The following is a 15,440-nucleotide window of genomic DNA, read 5'->3' as shown; positions in this document are numbered from 1 at the left end:
TTTGCTCCAGTGTACTGATAATAAAAGGTGTTTTAATTTAAACACTCCTGGGAGCAAATGATGGACTATTTTAATAAAATTCAAGGGAAACGATAATAACAATATTCCGCCATGTCTGTATGTGGCACACACCTCCAGAATCTAAGGAGATGAGCTTCGCCTCTGGTTACCATCTCTGTTGATATTCCTTGTATCTGCATGGGTTCCTTCTGATAGCCCTGTGTCAGTAGGTGACTTTGTCAGTCTAATTAACCACAGCATGTAAATAAGTGAGTGATTTGATGGATTGTCTTTTTGCGCATTGTGTCCAAAACTGGCTCCACACTCATGACATGAATGAATAAATTAATAATCTTTTCCAGGCTAAGCAGCTTTAAGAAACTTCAAAGTATTTAAAGTATGAGCAAATGTGAACAGAACAACAGTAACAGAAATCACGTTAACACTTTGATGCACAACCTGGGTCAAAAGTGACCCAACTGAGTTTTTATTTTCTATATCTTTGCAATAAATTAATTTCGTCATTCAAGCTTCCATGAATTTTTCAATCAACTTGTTTTTGATCATCACAAATCCTTATTTCAGTTTTACTTTTTTGTATCACTACCTTTCTAATGCACAGCATGGGTCAAAAATGACCCTTATGTATTTACTATGGAATTTGACAGGAACTACTGACATTTGTAAGTGTTTGTAGTCAAAAACATATTTACTGATCTTTTGAAAGACAACCAAAGATTAGGCTCTTGAATCTTCAATATGTCCAATACTATTTGCTTGCTAGCTGTTTATATATTCTAGTATAGATAGCTTTTATTAGCTAGAACAGCAAATACATGAATAACTGACAAATGTGCATACGAAAATATTCTTGAATGGATGAATATGGGTCATTTTTGACTCATGTTGTGCATTAGAAGGGGTTTGCTTAGCTTGTGCATCAAAGGGTTAAAACAGATCCCATAATGAGCACTGAGCACTATTTTAATGAACTGCCCTTTCCTGCTGCCCGCTGAGCTCTGCTGAGTCAGCGTTTTCGATTCAGTCCTGCATAGGTGAGCAGTCCGTTCCATTAGTTTGGAATATGGTTGAATTTTGTGACCTTTTGATTTCTAAAAGACAAGGAAGAGCCCATAGCAAAATCATGCCGTCTGGATTTTTAAGACACAGTGGGGGAGTTGATCAGGGATTGGGATTGATTGTGAATACCTTAATGGAGACTGAGGCATCTATCAGTGGCAAGAAGACAGTCCCTAGCCGGCAATACAGTTGTGACAGTAATGGAGAGTGAGCACACTGGGAACAAGGATGCGAAGGCTTCCCTCCCAGGCAAAACGGACAAAAAAAAACCTTCATCACAGAGCACTTTATATGCTGCAGGCTATGGTTTCTTTTTCTGGAGAAAAACAAGGTAGCATGTTGAGAGTAAAGCCTTAAGGAACAGAACTACGCTGATTAGACTAAAACACATGAGATTCGGCAACATTGGACCCTGGGAACTGGGTTTAAACTTTACCTCTCACTTTCCATAAGGAATTTCACTTGTTCTACCTGTGTCCAGGTACTTTTCTTTTCTTCCACCCCAAAACATACAGAAGGTGGAATGACTGCTCTAAATGCCCCTAAGTAAAATATATGTCTTGCCCTTCAATGGATGAGTACCCTGTCCAGGGTTTGTTTGTTTGGTTATTAGGATTTTAACGTCATGTTTAACACTTTTGGTTACATTCATGACAGAAACTGTAGTTACTCATTACACACAAGGTACATCAGTTCATAAGGTTATATCGAACAGTCATGGACAATTTAATGTCTCCAATTCACCTCACTTGAATGTCTTTGGACTGCCGGAGGAAACCGGAGCACCCGGAGGAAACCCACGCAGACACGGGGAGAACATGCAAACTCCACACAGAAAGGACCCAGACCGCCCCACCTGGGGATCAAACTCAGAACTGTGAGGCGACAGCGCTACTCACTTATCCACCGCGCCGCCCGAACTGGGTTTAAAATGTACCTCTCGCTTTCTATAAGGAGTTTCACTTGTTCTACCTGTGTCCAAGTACTTTGCTTTCCTTCCACCCCAAACATACAGAAGGTGAAATGACTGCTCTAAATTGCCCCTAGGTGAAATGAATAGGTGTTGCCTTGTCCAGGGTGTATTTCTGCCCTGCACCAAGTGTTTCAAGGTGAAGTCGCAGACAGAGGACAGGGACAGGTTAGAGACAGACTGTGAACCGGTTGTCACCAAATGTGCCAGATGTTCAATTCACCAGCATGTGACAACCCAAACTCTGAGAGGGAACTCAGTAAAACCCGACAGCAGCTATAAAAGGTGAAAAGAGAGAGTGGAGCAGTGAAACCACCAACTGGGTTGAGCACGGATTACTATGTGGGGTCCGCATCCCAGCTGTAGAGGCTAGTGTAATTTACCTCCGTGCTACCCGAGCACCCTTAATTTTATAATAAATACAATCATTCATTAGGCGTAATCGATAACGTCGACTATAAAAATTTGTCGACGTGGAATTTCATTGTCGACGCGTTGTTATTGTTGCAATGCACTAAAGGGACTGCAGGGGGCGCAGCATCTCTTCCATGGCACAGCGGGGAGTTTATGAAGACAGAGAGGTAAAGATAAAGAGACTGAAGCTTTCAGCCAAGTATTTCAGCCAAAATAACCCAAAGAAACGAGCTGGACGCAGACACTACAAAGCAGAGTTATGGTTTCACACCAGCAACACGGTGAAGCGCCTTGCAGCGTTATTCCGGTAAGTTTTTACACCGCTTTGTGCTTTAACCAACATAGTTAATGTTTGTTAATGCTAGAGTACCTGTCGGAAAACTATCTAAGAGTTCGCTATTTTTCAGGTTTGTTAGCTAGCTAACGCATTAAGTGCAGTAGTTAATCAGTCATTTATATGAGTAACTTTATATAACTTAACATTATATCCTACCGTTACCCTGTCTCGTCTTCCATATTTTTTGCTCTCGTTAATGAGAGCATTCATTCTAAATAATAAGCCTCCTCCACTTAATGATAGCTAGTTAGCTCAGCAGATAATTCAGTTAAGATATTTAACCTGTTATGGTTTAGTTGGCATAGCCAGTACACTATTTGTAATAAACTATGATACATAGCCTTCAGTTTGTGATAATTAATACAGCTTTCTCGTTTGCTCTTTCTATTAATAGCACTAAGCAATGGAGTGGATGAGAAGAGAAGAAGTTCATGCACCCCTCAAATGGCTGAGATCTTCACAGACAGCATTCACATGTTTCTCAACGACATGTTATATATGTTTTTTGACTTCCAGAGTGATAACTTATGAAACATAACAGCTTCTAATGCTGTCCAAAGCTTTCTTATTAAATAGAATTTTTTTATTGTGATTGTGTATTAATGTTTCAAATATATTTAATTAAACTATCAAGCTTAAGTTTCATATTCATGTTTCATGGGTCATTATTTTAATTTGATATTGGAACTTAAATGACATAACAGAGTTTTGTTATGTTAAGGAAGAGATGCAGGGTATGACATAAATATTCGTTGACTAGTCGACTAATCGAAAAAATAATCGTCAGATTATTCGGCTACTAAAATAATCGTTAGTTGCAGCCCTATCATTCATCATTGTGAAATTTGTTTATTGACAAAATCTGACTCATAATGCTTTGACGGAATATTCTGCTTAATAATTCGTCACTTGTTTTGGCTGTTCAGAAGGCTGTAGCACTAATGTAGATGAATTAATGTACTTACAGTGTATCACAAAAGTGAGTACACCTCTCACATTTTTGCAGATATTTAAGTATATCTTTTCATGGGACAACACTGACAAAATGACACTTTGACACAATGAAAAGTAGTCTGTGTGCAGCTTATATAACAGTGTAAATTTATTCTTCTCTCAAAATAACTCAATATACAGCCATTAATGTCTAAACCACCGGCAACAAAAGTGAGTACACCCCTTAGTGAAAGTTCCTGAAGTGTCAATATTTTGTGTGGCCACCATTATTTCCCAGAACTGCCTTAACTCTCCTGGGCATGGAGTTTACCAGAGCTTCACAGGTTGCCACTGGAATGCTTTTCCACTCCTCCATGACGACATCACGGAGCCGGCGGATATTCGAGACTTTGCGTTCCTCCACCTTCCGCTTGAGGATGCCCCAAAGATGTTCTATTGGGTTTAGGTCTGGAAACATGCTTGGCCAGTCCATCACCTTTACCCTCAGCCTCTTCAATAAAGCAGTGGTCGTCTTAGAGGTGTGTTTGGGGTCATTATCATGCTGGAACACTGCCCTGCGACCCAGTTTCCGGAGGGAGGGGATCATGCTCTTCTCAGTATTTCACAGTACATATTGGAGTTCATGTGTCCCTCAATGAAATGTAACTCCCCAACACCTGCTGCACTCATGCAGCCCCAGACCATGGCATTCCCACCACCATGCTTGACTGTAGGCATGACACACTTATCTTTGTACTCCTCACCTGATTGCCGCCACACATGCTTGAGACCATCTGAACCAAACAAATTAATCTTGGTCTCATCAGACCATAGGACATGGTTCCAGTAATCCATGTCCTTTGTTGACATGTCTTCAGCAAACTGTTTGCGAGCTTTCTTGTGTAGAGACTTCAGAAGAGGCTTCCTTCTGGGGTGACAGCCATGCAGACCAATTTGATGTAGTGTGCGGCGTATGGTCTGAGCACTGACAGGCTGACCCCCCACCTTTTCAATCTCTGCAGCAATGCTGACAGCACTCCTGCGCCTGTCTTTCAAAGACAGCAGCTGGATGTGACGCTGAGCACGTGCACTCAGCTTCTTTGGACGACCAACACGAGGTCTGTTCTGAGTGGACCCTGCTCTTTTAAAACGCTGGATGATCTTGGCCACTGTGCTGCAGCTCAGTTTCAGGGTGTTGGCAATCTTCTTGTAGCCTTGGCCATCTTCATGTAGCGCAACAATTCGTCTTTTAAGATCCTCAGAGAGTTCTTTGCCATGAGGTGCCATGTTGGAACTTTCAGTGACCAGTATGAGAGAGTGTGAGAGCTGTACTACTAAATTGAACACACCTGCTCCCTATGCACACCTGAGACCTAGTAACACTAACAAATCACATGACATTTTGGAGGGAAAATGACAAGCAGTGCTCAATTTGGACATTTAGGGGTGTAGTCTCTTAGGGGTGTACTCACTTTTGTTGCCGATGGTTTAGACATTAATGGCTGTATTTTGAGTTATTTTGAGGGAAGAATAAATTTACACTGTTATATAAGCTGCACACAGACTACTTTTCATTGTGTCAAAGTGTCATTTTGTCAGTGTTGTCCCATGAAAAGATATACTTAAATATCTGCAGAAATGTGAGGGGTGTACTCACTTTTGTGATACACTGTATGTCATGCTTAACTTTCCTACAAGAAAAGATACCCTGATTAGAAGGCGTACCGATGAAGACAAATGTCATTTAAATGGCCATATTGGCAAAAGAGGAGTGTTTTTTTCAGCTAAACAATGTTGTCTTTGTCAATTTTGCTCCGTTCCATTTGTTATCTATACATTGATGGTGATTCATCCGACAAGCTTAAACGTGCAAATGAATGGGCATCGGATTCTACTTTTGTTTCAATCTCCAGTCCCCCCAGCACCAGAGGTAATATATTCGATCCAGTTTGGGTGAGAATTAAAATAGATTTGCTGCACTCTCACTTCTATCAAATCAACAAAACTCGAGAAATAAGAGTGTATCAGATGAAGAAAAAGGAAAGCTTTAAAAAATGAAGTATCGACTAAAGAGAGGAGTAATACACATTTGTTCGATTTGTCAGAACTGACCTTAAAAGTCCAGGTTTTGTTCCAAGATGGGTGATGTTAGCTTCTTGTGGAGTTCAGTTTGAGGGCAGCTATCATACTTTATATTGCCTTTCTTCAGCAACATATGAATACATAATTCCATTTGAACACAAAAATGAAAGCACAGGTTCTCCATTCACCATACAATCCAACCATACACCGATCAGCCATAACATTAAAACCACCTAGTTTCTACACTCACTGTCCATTTTATCAGCTCCACTTACCATGTAGAAGCACTTTGTAGTTCTACAATTACTGAATGTTGTCTATCTGTTTCTCTACATGCTTTGTTAACCCTGTTTCATGCTGTTCTTTAATGGTCAGGACCCCCACAGGACCACTACAGAGCAGGTATTATTTAGGTGGTGGATCCTTCTCAGCACTGCAGTGACAATGACATGGTGGTGGTGTGTTAGTGTGTGTTGTGCTGGTATGAGTGGATATGACACAGCAATGCTGATGGAGTTTTTAAACATCTCACTGTCACTGCTGGACTGAGAATAGTCCAACAACCAAAAATATCCAGCCAACAGCACCCTGTGGGCAGCGTCCTGTGACCACTGATAAAGGTCTAGAAGATGACCAACTCAAACAGGAGCAATAGATGAGCGATCGTCTCTGACTTTACATCTACAAGGTGGACCAACTAGGTAGGAGTGTCTTATAAAGTGGACAGTGAGTGGACACGATATTTAAAAACTCCAACAACACTGCTGTGTCTGATCCACTCATACCAGCACAACACACACTAACACACTAACACACCACCACCACCATGTCACTGCAGTGCTGAGAATGATCCACCACCTAAATAATACCTGCTCTGTAGTGGTCCTGGGAGGGTCCTGACCATTGAAGAACAGCATGAAAGGGGGCTAACAACACATGCAGAGAAACAGATGGCCTACAGTCAGTAATTGTACAGTAGAACTACAAAGTGCTTCATATGGTAATTGGAGCTGATAAAATGGACAGTGAATTTTAAAAAAATGAGGTGGTTTTAATGTTATGGCTGATCAGTGTATATGCTGAGTCTCATTAAAAACAAATCAGGTCTATCTACACTACTTATACAGCTCAAACATCACAACTGGATAGTGATTAGCTTATTGACTTGGGGTGGTACATTTAGATTGGCCAAGGCTTAGGCCCACATGGGCACAGCCTTTTGAAAAATGGGTTAACTATTCAGAGCACAGAATCCTGCCCAAAGAAGTCCCACATTCTAAACATACGTGTTCATGTTTGGATGCATACACACTTTCTAAAGCATACACACACTCATGCATATGTACATGCAGGTCCATGTCTGAAGCTGTGTGAAGCAGTGCGGGCATGGACAGACAAATCTCTGTTCCAGAGGCTCAGGGGGGGATTGATCCATGAGACAGCATGCTACATGGATCAATCTGGATTAGAGTGTTGCCAGGAGACACAGAAGCATTCACTGCTTTCATGCAATGACAGGAGGAGACCAGCAGGAGGCCTCAGGTCCTGGTTAGGAAAGAGAGAAAGTGTTAAATGGACAGAGGGAACTAAAAAGTGTCCGAATAAAAAGCTGACAGCTTTTTGGAAAAGTGCCACGGAAAGCTGGTGTAAGCTCTGACTTGACATTGTACTTGGAGGAATCGTAAGGCTCTGCATTGACTTGAGTTGGCATTTTTCCAGCTGCAGCAGAAGGTGCTGTGACCTGTGCCGAATGGTCAGAGACAAAAATCCAGTGGTGAATGAAGCAGGAAGGAGGAGGTGTTAGGGGGAAAATCTACAGAGCTGCCGTAGGTGTTTTGATGTACTTGCCAAAATTTAATCAGAAAATTTGAGAACAGAATCAAGTGAATATCGGCGGGTTTGCCCGGAGTAGTAGCCACATTTCTTTTGGTTCCACTAGTTCTAGGAGTGTTCCAAATTCAGCCTCAAAAAGTTTGCGTCCCCAATGACAACCCATGTGGTAATTTAATATTGAACATGCTCCACTGATCATGTGACTTAGCCTTCTTGTACACGCTTCTCTAGATTAAATTCTCAAGAATATACATATGTACACCGATTAGGCATAACATTATGACCACCTTCCTAATATTGTGTTGATCCCCCTTTTGCTGCCCCATACACAACAAACTGTGATGCTCTGTGTATCCTGAAACCTTTCTATCAGAACCAGCATTAACTTCATCAGCAATTTGAGCTACAGTAGCTCGTCTGTTGGATCAGACCACACGGGCCAGCCTTCGCTCCCCATGTGCATCAATGAGCATTGGCTGCCCATGACTCTGTCGCCGGTTTACCACTAATCCTTCCTTAGACCACTTTTGATAGATACTGACCATTGCAGACCGTAAACACCCCACAAGAGCTGCAGATTTGGAGATGCTCTGACCCAGTTGGCATCACAATTTGGCCCTCGTCAAACTCACTAAAATCCTCACGCACATCAACTTTGAGGATAAAATGTTCACATGCTGCCTAATATATCCCACCCACTAACAGGTGCCGTGATGAAGAGATAATCAGTGTTATTCACTTCGCCTGTCAGTGGTCATAATGTTATGCCTGGTCGGTGTACAGTTCCAGTAAAAATTTAATTGTTTTAATAATTTGTCTACTCATGCTGAAAAGATGCTTGCTAACAGAATGGTTACAAAATTATACTGTATAAGAAATCTTTTTTCCCCTATTTTCATCAACACTGTTTTCCAGGTCGGGTCTCAGCAGGTCAGGTTTCACCGGGTAACATTGGGCACAATGCTGGAACACCCTGATCAGGGTGACAAGCCATTGCAGGGCTTCAGCCACTCACCTCTTTCAGAGATAGCCAAAAGTGTCTGTGTAAACGGTCAGATGGCGACAGCAACATTAAAATTTAAACCCGGATCTCAGCGGTGGTGGGTTAGCAAAGCAGGCCTCTGTGCCACTCTAGCTCCGTCTTTAATATAATAGATTTAATAACAGTAAAACTGTTAGAAGCATTGTAAAAGCATATTGTTGGTGCATGAAGTTCTATTCTGCACTGCACCGTTACTTGTGTATACACCTAGCCCACATTGTGGCTGATAAGCAGCATATATAATGAGTGTAATAAGATACATGGCAGATAAAATCAACCCTCTACAAACAAAGCATCTGGTAACCTATCAATCAATAAATCTCTAAATTACAACCACATATTGTATCACATCTGCCTGCCATGGTGGGCGGCCACAGAGAGTGAAGAAGACTCGCACAGAGATGGGCATCCCACCATGCCCCCACAGGCTGCAGGTGATCCATCAAGTCGGCAGATGAGGTTTGAATAGTAATGGAGTTCCAAAGCGGCATCTTTATAATTCTACAGGCAGAGAGTGTATCTCCGGCCTTTTGCACTGTCTGCTGATCTTCCCCTGCATGAGCTGCCAGACTAAGCAGTACAGAGCAAAGTTTCAAACACAAAACAAAGCTAAAGTTTTTGTAGACATGGTTAATTTAATAGTAGCATCACAATTTAACAGAGCACCACGTACAATGTTTGGCATTCTGGAAGCATCCAAATCTCACTCTATTGCTCTGAAGTGTATATGGAGCTGAACAGCAGTAGTGGGTGTTTACATGCCAGATTTACATCAGTCAGATTAATCAAAAATTCACCTGAATCTTGTTTATATGTACACATAAACATCCACGATCATTTTGTTTATATGCTGTTTTAATAATAAAAAAACAGTACAACATAACCCTCATTATTTCTACATAATACTGTTTTCAGCAGTAGTTTTAAGTGCAGTGTGCTCTTTCTTTTCTCCTGCTGTATTCATTTTAAGGGTTCTAATGCACTCTTTATTTTTGAATGATGCTTGGAAATGACAAAGGCTACAAACAATCTATTTAATATAAAATATCAATGTAAAAAAACATTTTACCAGAACACAATAAACACTTTAAAAAATGAAACGTGTAATTAACAGATTGCTTCGATAGCATTACACATGGCAAAAATAGTTAAGGTTTATTTACATTAACTGGGCTGTTAAACTCAATGATACCTGATTATTTAACAGCATAGACATGTTTTTATTTGTTTTACAAGACTGAGAACTTTAAATTTAAACTAGGGCATTGAAAACATGGTAAAAAATACTATATGGTGACTAGAGAGGAGTAAAATAGTGATCCTGGGCAATCCCGCAACCCAATTCCACTTTTACTAATCCTGAAATCGCATGATGTGGCGTCGTAGCTCATTAATAAGATTTACTGTACCGTTTTCATGGACCAATTTCCTTTGTTAATCTTGTGACCTCTTCAAATGATGACCACTGGCAGACCTTTCTTGTTTTAAAATACAATACAATGTATAAAACACTGTGTAAATAAACTGTCAATACTGCTAGTCAATATTTTTAATTGATTGTTTTTCCTTTTAAGCTTGCCACTCAGTTGCACAGCCAGCAGAAAGCGATTTCATAGTGAATCCATAAGAAAGGTGTATAAGGGAGGGCTTGTTGAGTGCAGTCAGAGCTCCTGAAGCTTTCTTAGATTAGCTGGATTGAACACCTGTGATCATTATCCTTCCATTGCCCCATTAATTAACAAAGCAAGAGCCTCTAGCTGTGGCAAACAAGGCCAAGTCATTAGATGCACAGGAGAAAATGACTAAAATATTCCCAATGCCAACAACCAAAATCCTCTTAGTGCATTACAATAACAAATCAAGCCTTCACACATAACATAACAGTGCTAAAACATTATAAATTGGTTCAAGCTTTACACTGCTTGCGTACACTGACACCGAGATAGCTCTGACAGTGTAATTAATTAGCAGTGTTGGTACTAAGATCCTTTAGAGGTTATAATGAAATAGGAAACCTGAACACAAGGGCCTGGTTTCAGTTACCACGGTCTACCTGTCTGAATTTCCCCGGCTGCTACGTTCATTGTATAATTGCTCATGTTTTGGTAACTGCTACAAGTCTGAAATGCATTAAGGAGTCGGGAAACAAAAACACTGCATCTGTATCGATCACTTCCCTGCAATCAAAATGCAATACACAAATTAAGCTGTCAGTGTGGTTCAATTTATAATAGAGAAGAAGAAGCACTGGGTTGTTTTGCATGTCTGATGAAAGGCAGAACCACAATATGCCCTGCCGAGGAAGTAATTGGACTAATAATTGTACAATGTTAATGATAAATGAACCAAAAACACAGCTTTTGCAAAAAATAAATAAATAAATAATAGGGTTAATTGACTATGAAGCTGTTAAAAGAAGTGTGATTAATGAAGTTAATAACATGCAGCATTTCCTTAAAACACAATCTGTCATACAAAGAGAGGGACAGAGACTAGAGTATCAGGGATGCAAATCATGCCAATTTCTTTTAACCAATCACTGACCGTCATTAGTCAGTTAACCAAGTCATTAAAAAAACATAGTACTGTATAAAAAACAATGATCATACATACATCATCATACAGCAGAACCAGTTTAGTATCTTTGTGTGGTTTCAGATGTTCGTTTATGTATTAATCATTTTTTTTAATGAACTTATCATTAAAACTAAAAGAATCATTGTACATATACACTGATCAGCCATAACAATAAAACCACCTCCTTGTTTCTACACTCACTGTCCATTTTATCAGCTCCACTTACCATATAGAAGCACTTTGTAGTTCTACAATTACTGACTGTAGTCCATCTGTTTCTCTACATACCTTTTAAGCCTGTTTTCACCATGTTCTTCAATGGTCAGGACCCTTGGAGTTTTTAAATACCTGGTCCACTCACTGTCCACTCTATTAGACACTCCTACCTAGTTGGTCCACCTTGTAGATGTAAAGTCAGAGACGATCGCTCATCTATTGCTGCTGTTTGAGTTGGTCATCTTCTAGACCTTCATCAGTGGTCACAGGATGCTGCCCACGGAGCACTGTTGACTGGATGTTTTTGGTTGGTGGACTATTTTCAGTCCAGCGAGGTGTTTAAAAACTCCATCAGCGCTGCTGTGTCTGATCCACTCATACCAGCACAACACACACTAACACACCACCACCATGTCAGTGTCACTGCAGTGCTGAGAATCATCCACCACCTAAATAATACCTGCTCTGTGGTGGTCCTGTGGGGGTCCTGACCATTGAAGAACAGGGTGAAAGCAGGCTGAAAAGTATGTAGATAAACTGATGGACTACAAAGTGCTTTTATATGGTAAGTGGAGCTGATAAAATGGACAGTGAGTGTAGAAACAAGGAGGTGGTCATAATGTTACGGCTGATCAGTGTATATATATAGGCTTGATATATCTTTGAAACAATCAGGTGTCAGAGAACTTTGCCTAGAAAGAACTAATAAGACTCGATCTGTTTGAACTCAATCCACATTCTGTATGTAATTTAAAACAAACTGAAACTTTAAGATGAAATAAGGAAGCCTTTCCTATAAATCTATGCTTCACACCAAACAGATGAGATTTGGGTTTGTGTAAAAAGCAAAGAAAAGAGGAAAACCAGGGGGGAAATTTTCTTCAAATGACTAAAAGAAATGAAGTGAAATTGAATCGGATGAGGTGGACAAGAATGCAACGACAGCTTCTACACAAATAATAGTACCAGTACCAATCAACAGCAAAGACAATAGTCCAATAGCATTGGACAAAAGTCCAATTCCACACAATTTACACTAAACCACATGGATGCAGAGTGCTGGTTTTAACAGACTACAAAAAAGAACACATGAATGAAACCTGATTAAATGTGAACAAGGTATAATTTACAGAAGGATAAGGTAGGTTTACTTGCATGTAAAAATATTTGATGTAAAGCTAGAAGGTAGCAGTTAACTTGATTTAATAGGTGTGGGTTATATTTCGACCCTTTAATTACCAGCCACAAAAATACAATACAAACAAACATACAGCATGACGTATACAGTAGGAGGTTTGGGATCTAGCCCTTGTCAGCTCTGAGGCAACAGCAGCACTACTTCTTACCTTGCTCCATATTTACTTCAGCATGATGCAGTGAGAATTATAAAATCCAAGCACAGAATTTATTCTGAGCACTTTGACTGGCCTTCATCTACGTAGCTTTATGCACAACAGATTTCAATGTACAGTGTGTTCTGACACATCTACCACATTCACCAGTATTAAAACGATCCGTAATTTATACAGTAGCCCCTTTGTTGGTTTATACCAGACACCAGAGCCTTCATGTCTCCTGACATAAATGAGTCTTGGCACACCAACAACCTGTCAGCAGTTTGTGGCTTGTCCCTTCACAGACCACAGTCAATGGGTAATTACCATGACTGCCTGTGAGCACCCCAGGCTGTTTTGGAGATACTTCAACCCAGCTCGCTGACCGTAATGATTCGGCCCTTACTAAAGTCACAATATCTGCCATCAAACTTTAATACATTTGACCATGACATGCAGAAATTGGCGTACACATGGACATTTTTGGCAGTTTTAATGTGTTGGCTGTGCAGTATATTTACTCCCTATATCATCCACAAAAGAATATTTTAGGTTAAATTTCAGGTGAGACAGTGGCATTTTGCATAGGTCAGTGTGCACAAAAGCAATATGACATATACAGTATAAAGTTTAGGATTTAGCCCTTGAAGCAGCCGCTTTGTGTTAATAGAGGTAAATGATCCTCCGAACCCTTTTGTAAACAGCCAGTATGACATATAGTTTGAGGTTTAGGACACAGTCTTTATCAGTTTTCAGGTGACAGCAATGCCACTGTTACCTCGTTTTGTTCTACTTTTTTTGACCGTCCATACTTTTTTAGACTAGTCACCATTTGTCATCTGTTCACATTATTATATTATCTTTGCCATTACTAATCTACTTAGCCAAAATAATCTTGTAGGTTGAACAGCAGGGATAAGTTAGTGTGCGCAGAGGCAGCTGGCTTAAGTTAATAGAGGTGACTGATATTTTGACCCTTGTCGAACCAGCGTAATTACAAACACTCTCATTCAGACACAACAGCCAACCTGTAAATAGTAAACAACAGAGACAGTTAAATACAAAAGGTTTTTCCTCTCTCCTTACTCTTGTATGATATCTTAATATTAGGGCTGCACAGTAACCCTGAAGCTGTGTAGTGCGAACACTATGCACTGTACCATATGTGGCTACAGGTCAGACCAAGGCTTTCATCAGTCGTAGCTTGGTGATGGTACTAACTGATTTGTTTATTTTTTTATATTGTTGTCAGTCTGACCTTCACCACCACGTCCATTGTAATTCTTTGCTTCATTTCACCAGCATATTCAGCAGTCTTTAATACTATACTTTTTAAATATAAAAAGTGTCCACTTGTTACAACATAATCTTTAGTAATTCAGTGTTCATCATCACTTTGGTTTTTGCTACATTTATCAGCATGTTATATTTATCTTTATCAGCTAAAGAAGGAACCGCAGGCTATAGGTCAGAGCAGTTAAGCCTAGTGCACAGTACATCATTTTACCTATGAACCTATAATTTAACCTATAACTGGGTGCCCATCCTAACTACTGATTTGGTGTGGGTTGTTCAGTAATACATCACTTCACTGGGAAAAAAAAAGGTTTGAGCAGGTACCGTTCATGCCTGGTTTGAAGGGGGGACCAATTTCATGTACATTTCATGTAAATACAAGGATGAGGCTCTCTGGATGTTTACTTTTTGTCAAACAAGAAATAAAAAACATTAAATTAGACTGAAATAAATATTAATGATAATAGGTTCATAACTTAATTTTAAAAGGCTAATCACAGTTCTTAACCCTTTGATGCACAAGCTAAGCAAACCCCTTCTAATGCACAACATGGGTGGAAAATGACCCATATTCATCCATTCAAGAATATTTTCATATGCACATTATTCAGTTATTCATGTATTTGCTGTCTTAGCTAATAAAAGCTATCTATACTAGAATATACATATAAACAGCTAGCAAGCAAATGGTATTGGACATATTCAAGATTCAAGAGCCTAATCTGTGGTTGTCTTTCAACAGATCAGTAAATATGTTTTTGACTACAAACACTTACAAATGTCAGTAGTTCCTGTCAAATTCCATAGTAAATACATAAGGGTCATTTTTGACCCATGTTGTGCATTAGAAGGGTAGTGATACAAAAATGATTTGTATTAAAAAAGTAAAAAATATAAAACTAAAATAAGGATTTGTGATGATCAAAAACAAGTTGATTGAGGAATTCATGGAAGCTTGAATGACAAAATTAATTTATTGCAAAGATATAGAAAATAAAAACTCACTTTGGGTCACTTTTGACCCAGGTTGTGCATCAAAGGGTTAAACTGTCCTAAAGTCCTAACTTTTCCCCCCTCCACAAGATGCCCCTGCCAGTACCTCTATGTATTATTTCTATTAGTATTTTTCACATGAAGCAACAGTAGCAAGTTGCTCAGATGCTTTTTATGGTCATTACATAAAAAGTGTTTGTTGTTCAGAGATTCCTCCAGGTTCAGATTGTTTAAACATTACACCTTGTATACCTTGTCTGTAATCGATTGTGCAGTGTGTACAGTACAATGTCCACAAGATGACAGAGCAGAATTGCAATTCTCAAAGTCTTG

At 39.7% G+C, this 15,440-nt stretch overlaps 1 protein-coding gene and 1 long non-coding RNA gene across 3 annotated transcripts in view; one reads left to right on the top strand and one right to left on the bottom strand.

The window, feature by feature from the left end:
- Positions 1-15,440, bottom strand: part of tenm2a (teneurin transmembrane protein 2a) — a 403,035-nt gene that overhangs the window by 267,106 nt on the left and 120,489 nt on the right. The window lies entirely within an intron of this gene.
- Positions 2,614-3,446, top strand: LOC134319322 (uncharacterized). The gene is made up of 2 exons (XR_010013490.1): positions 2,614-2,771; positions 3,196-3,446. It is a non-coding gene; the product is annotated as an uncharacterized LOC134319322 (long non-coding RNA).

The sequence above is a fragment of the Trichomycterus rosablanca genome, chromosome 8 (assembly GCF_030014385.1).
Source record: "Trichomycterus rosablanca isolate fTriRos1 chromosome 8, fTriRos1.hap1, whole genome shotgun sequence".
Classification (NCBI taxonomy): Eukaryota; Metazoa; Chordata; class Actinopteri; order Siluriformes; family Trichomycteridae; genus Trichomycterus; species Trichomycterus rosablanca.
Note: the sequence above shows the minus strand (reverse complement) of the source record. Positions and strands in the feature narration are given on the sequence as shown.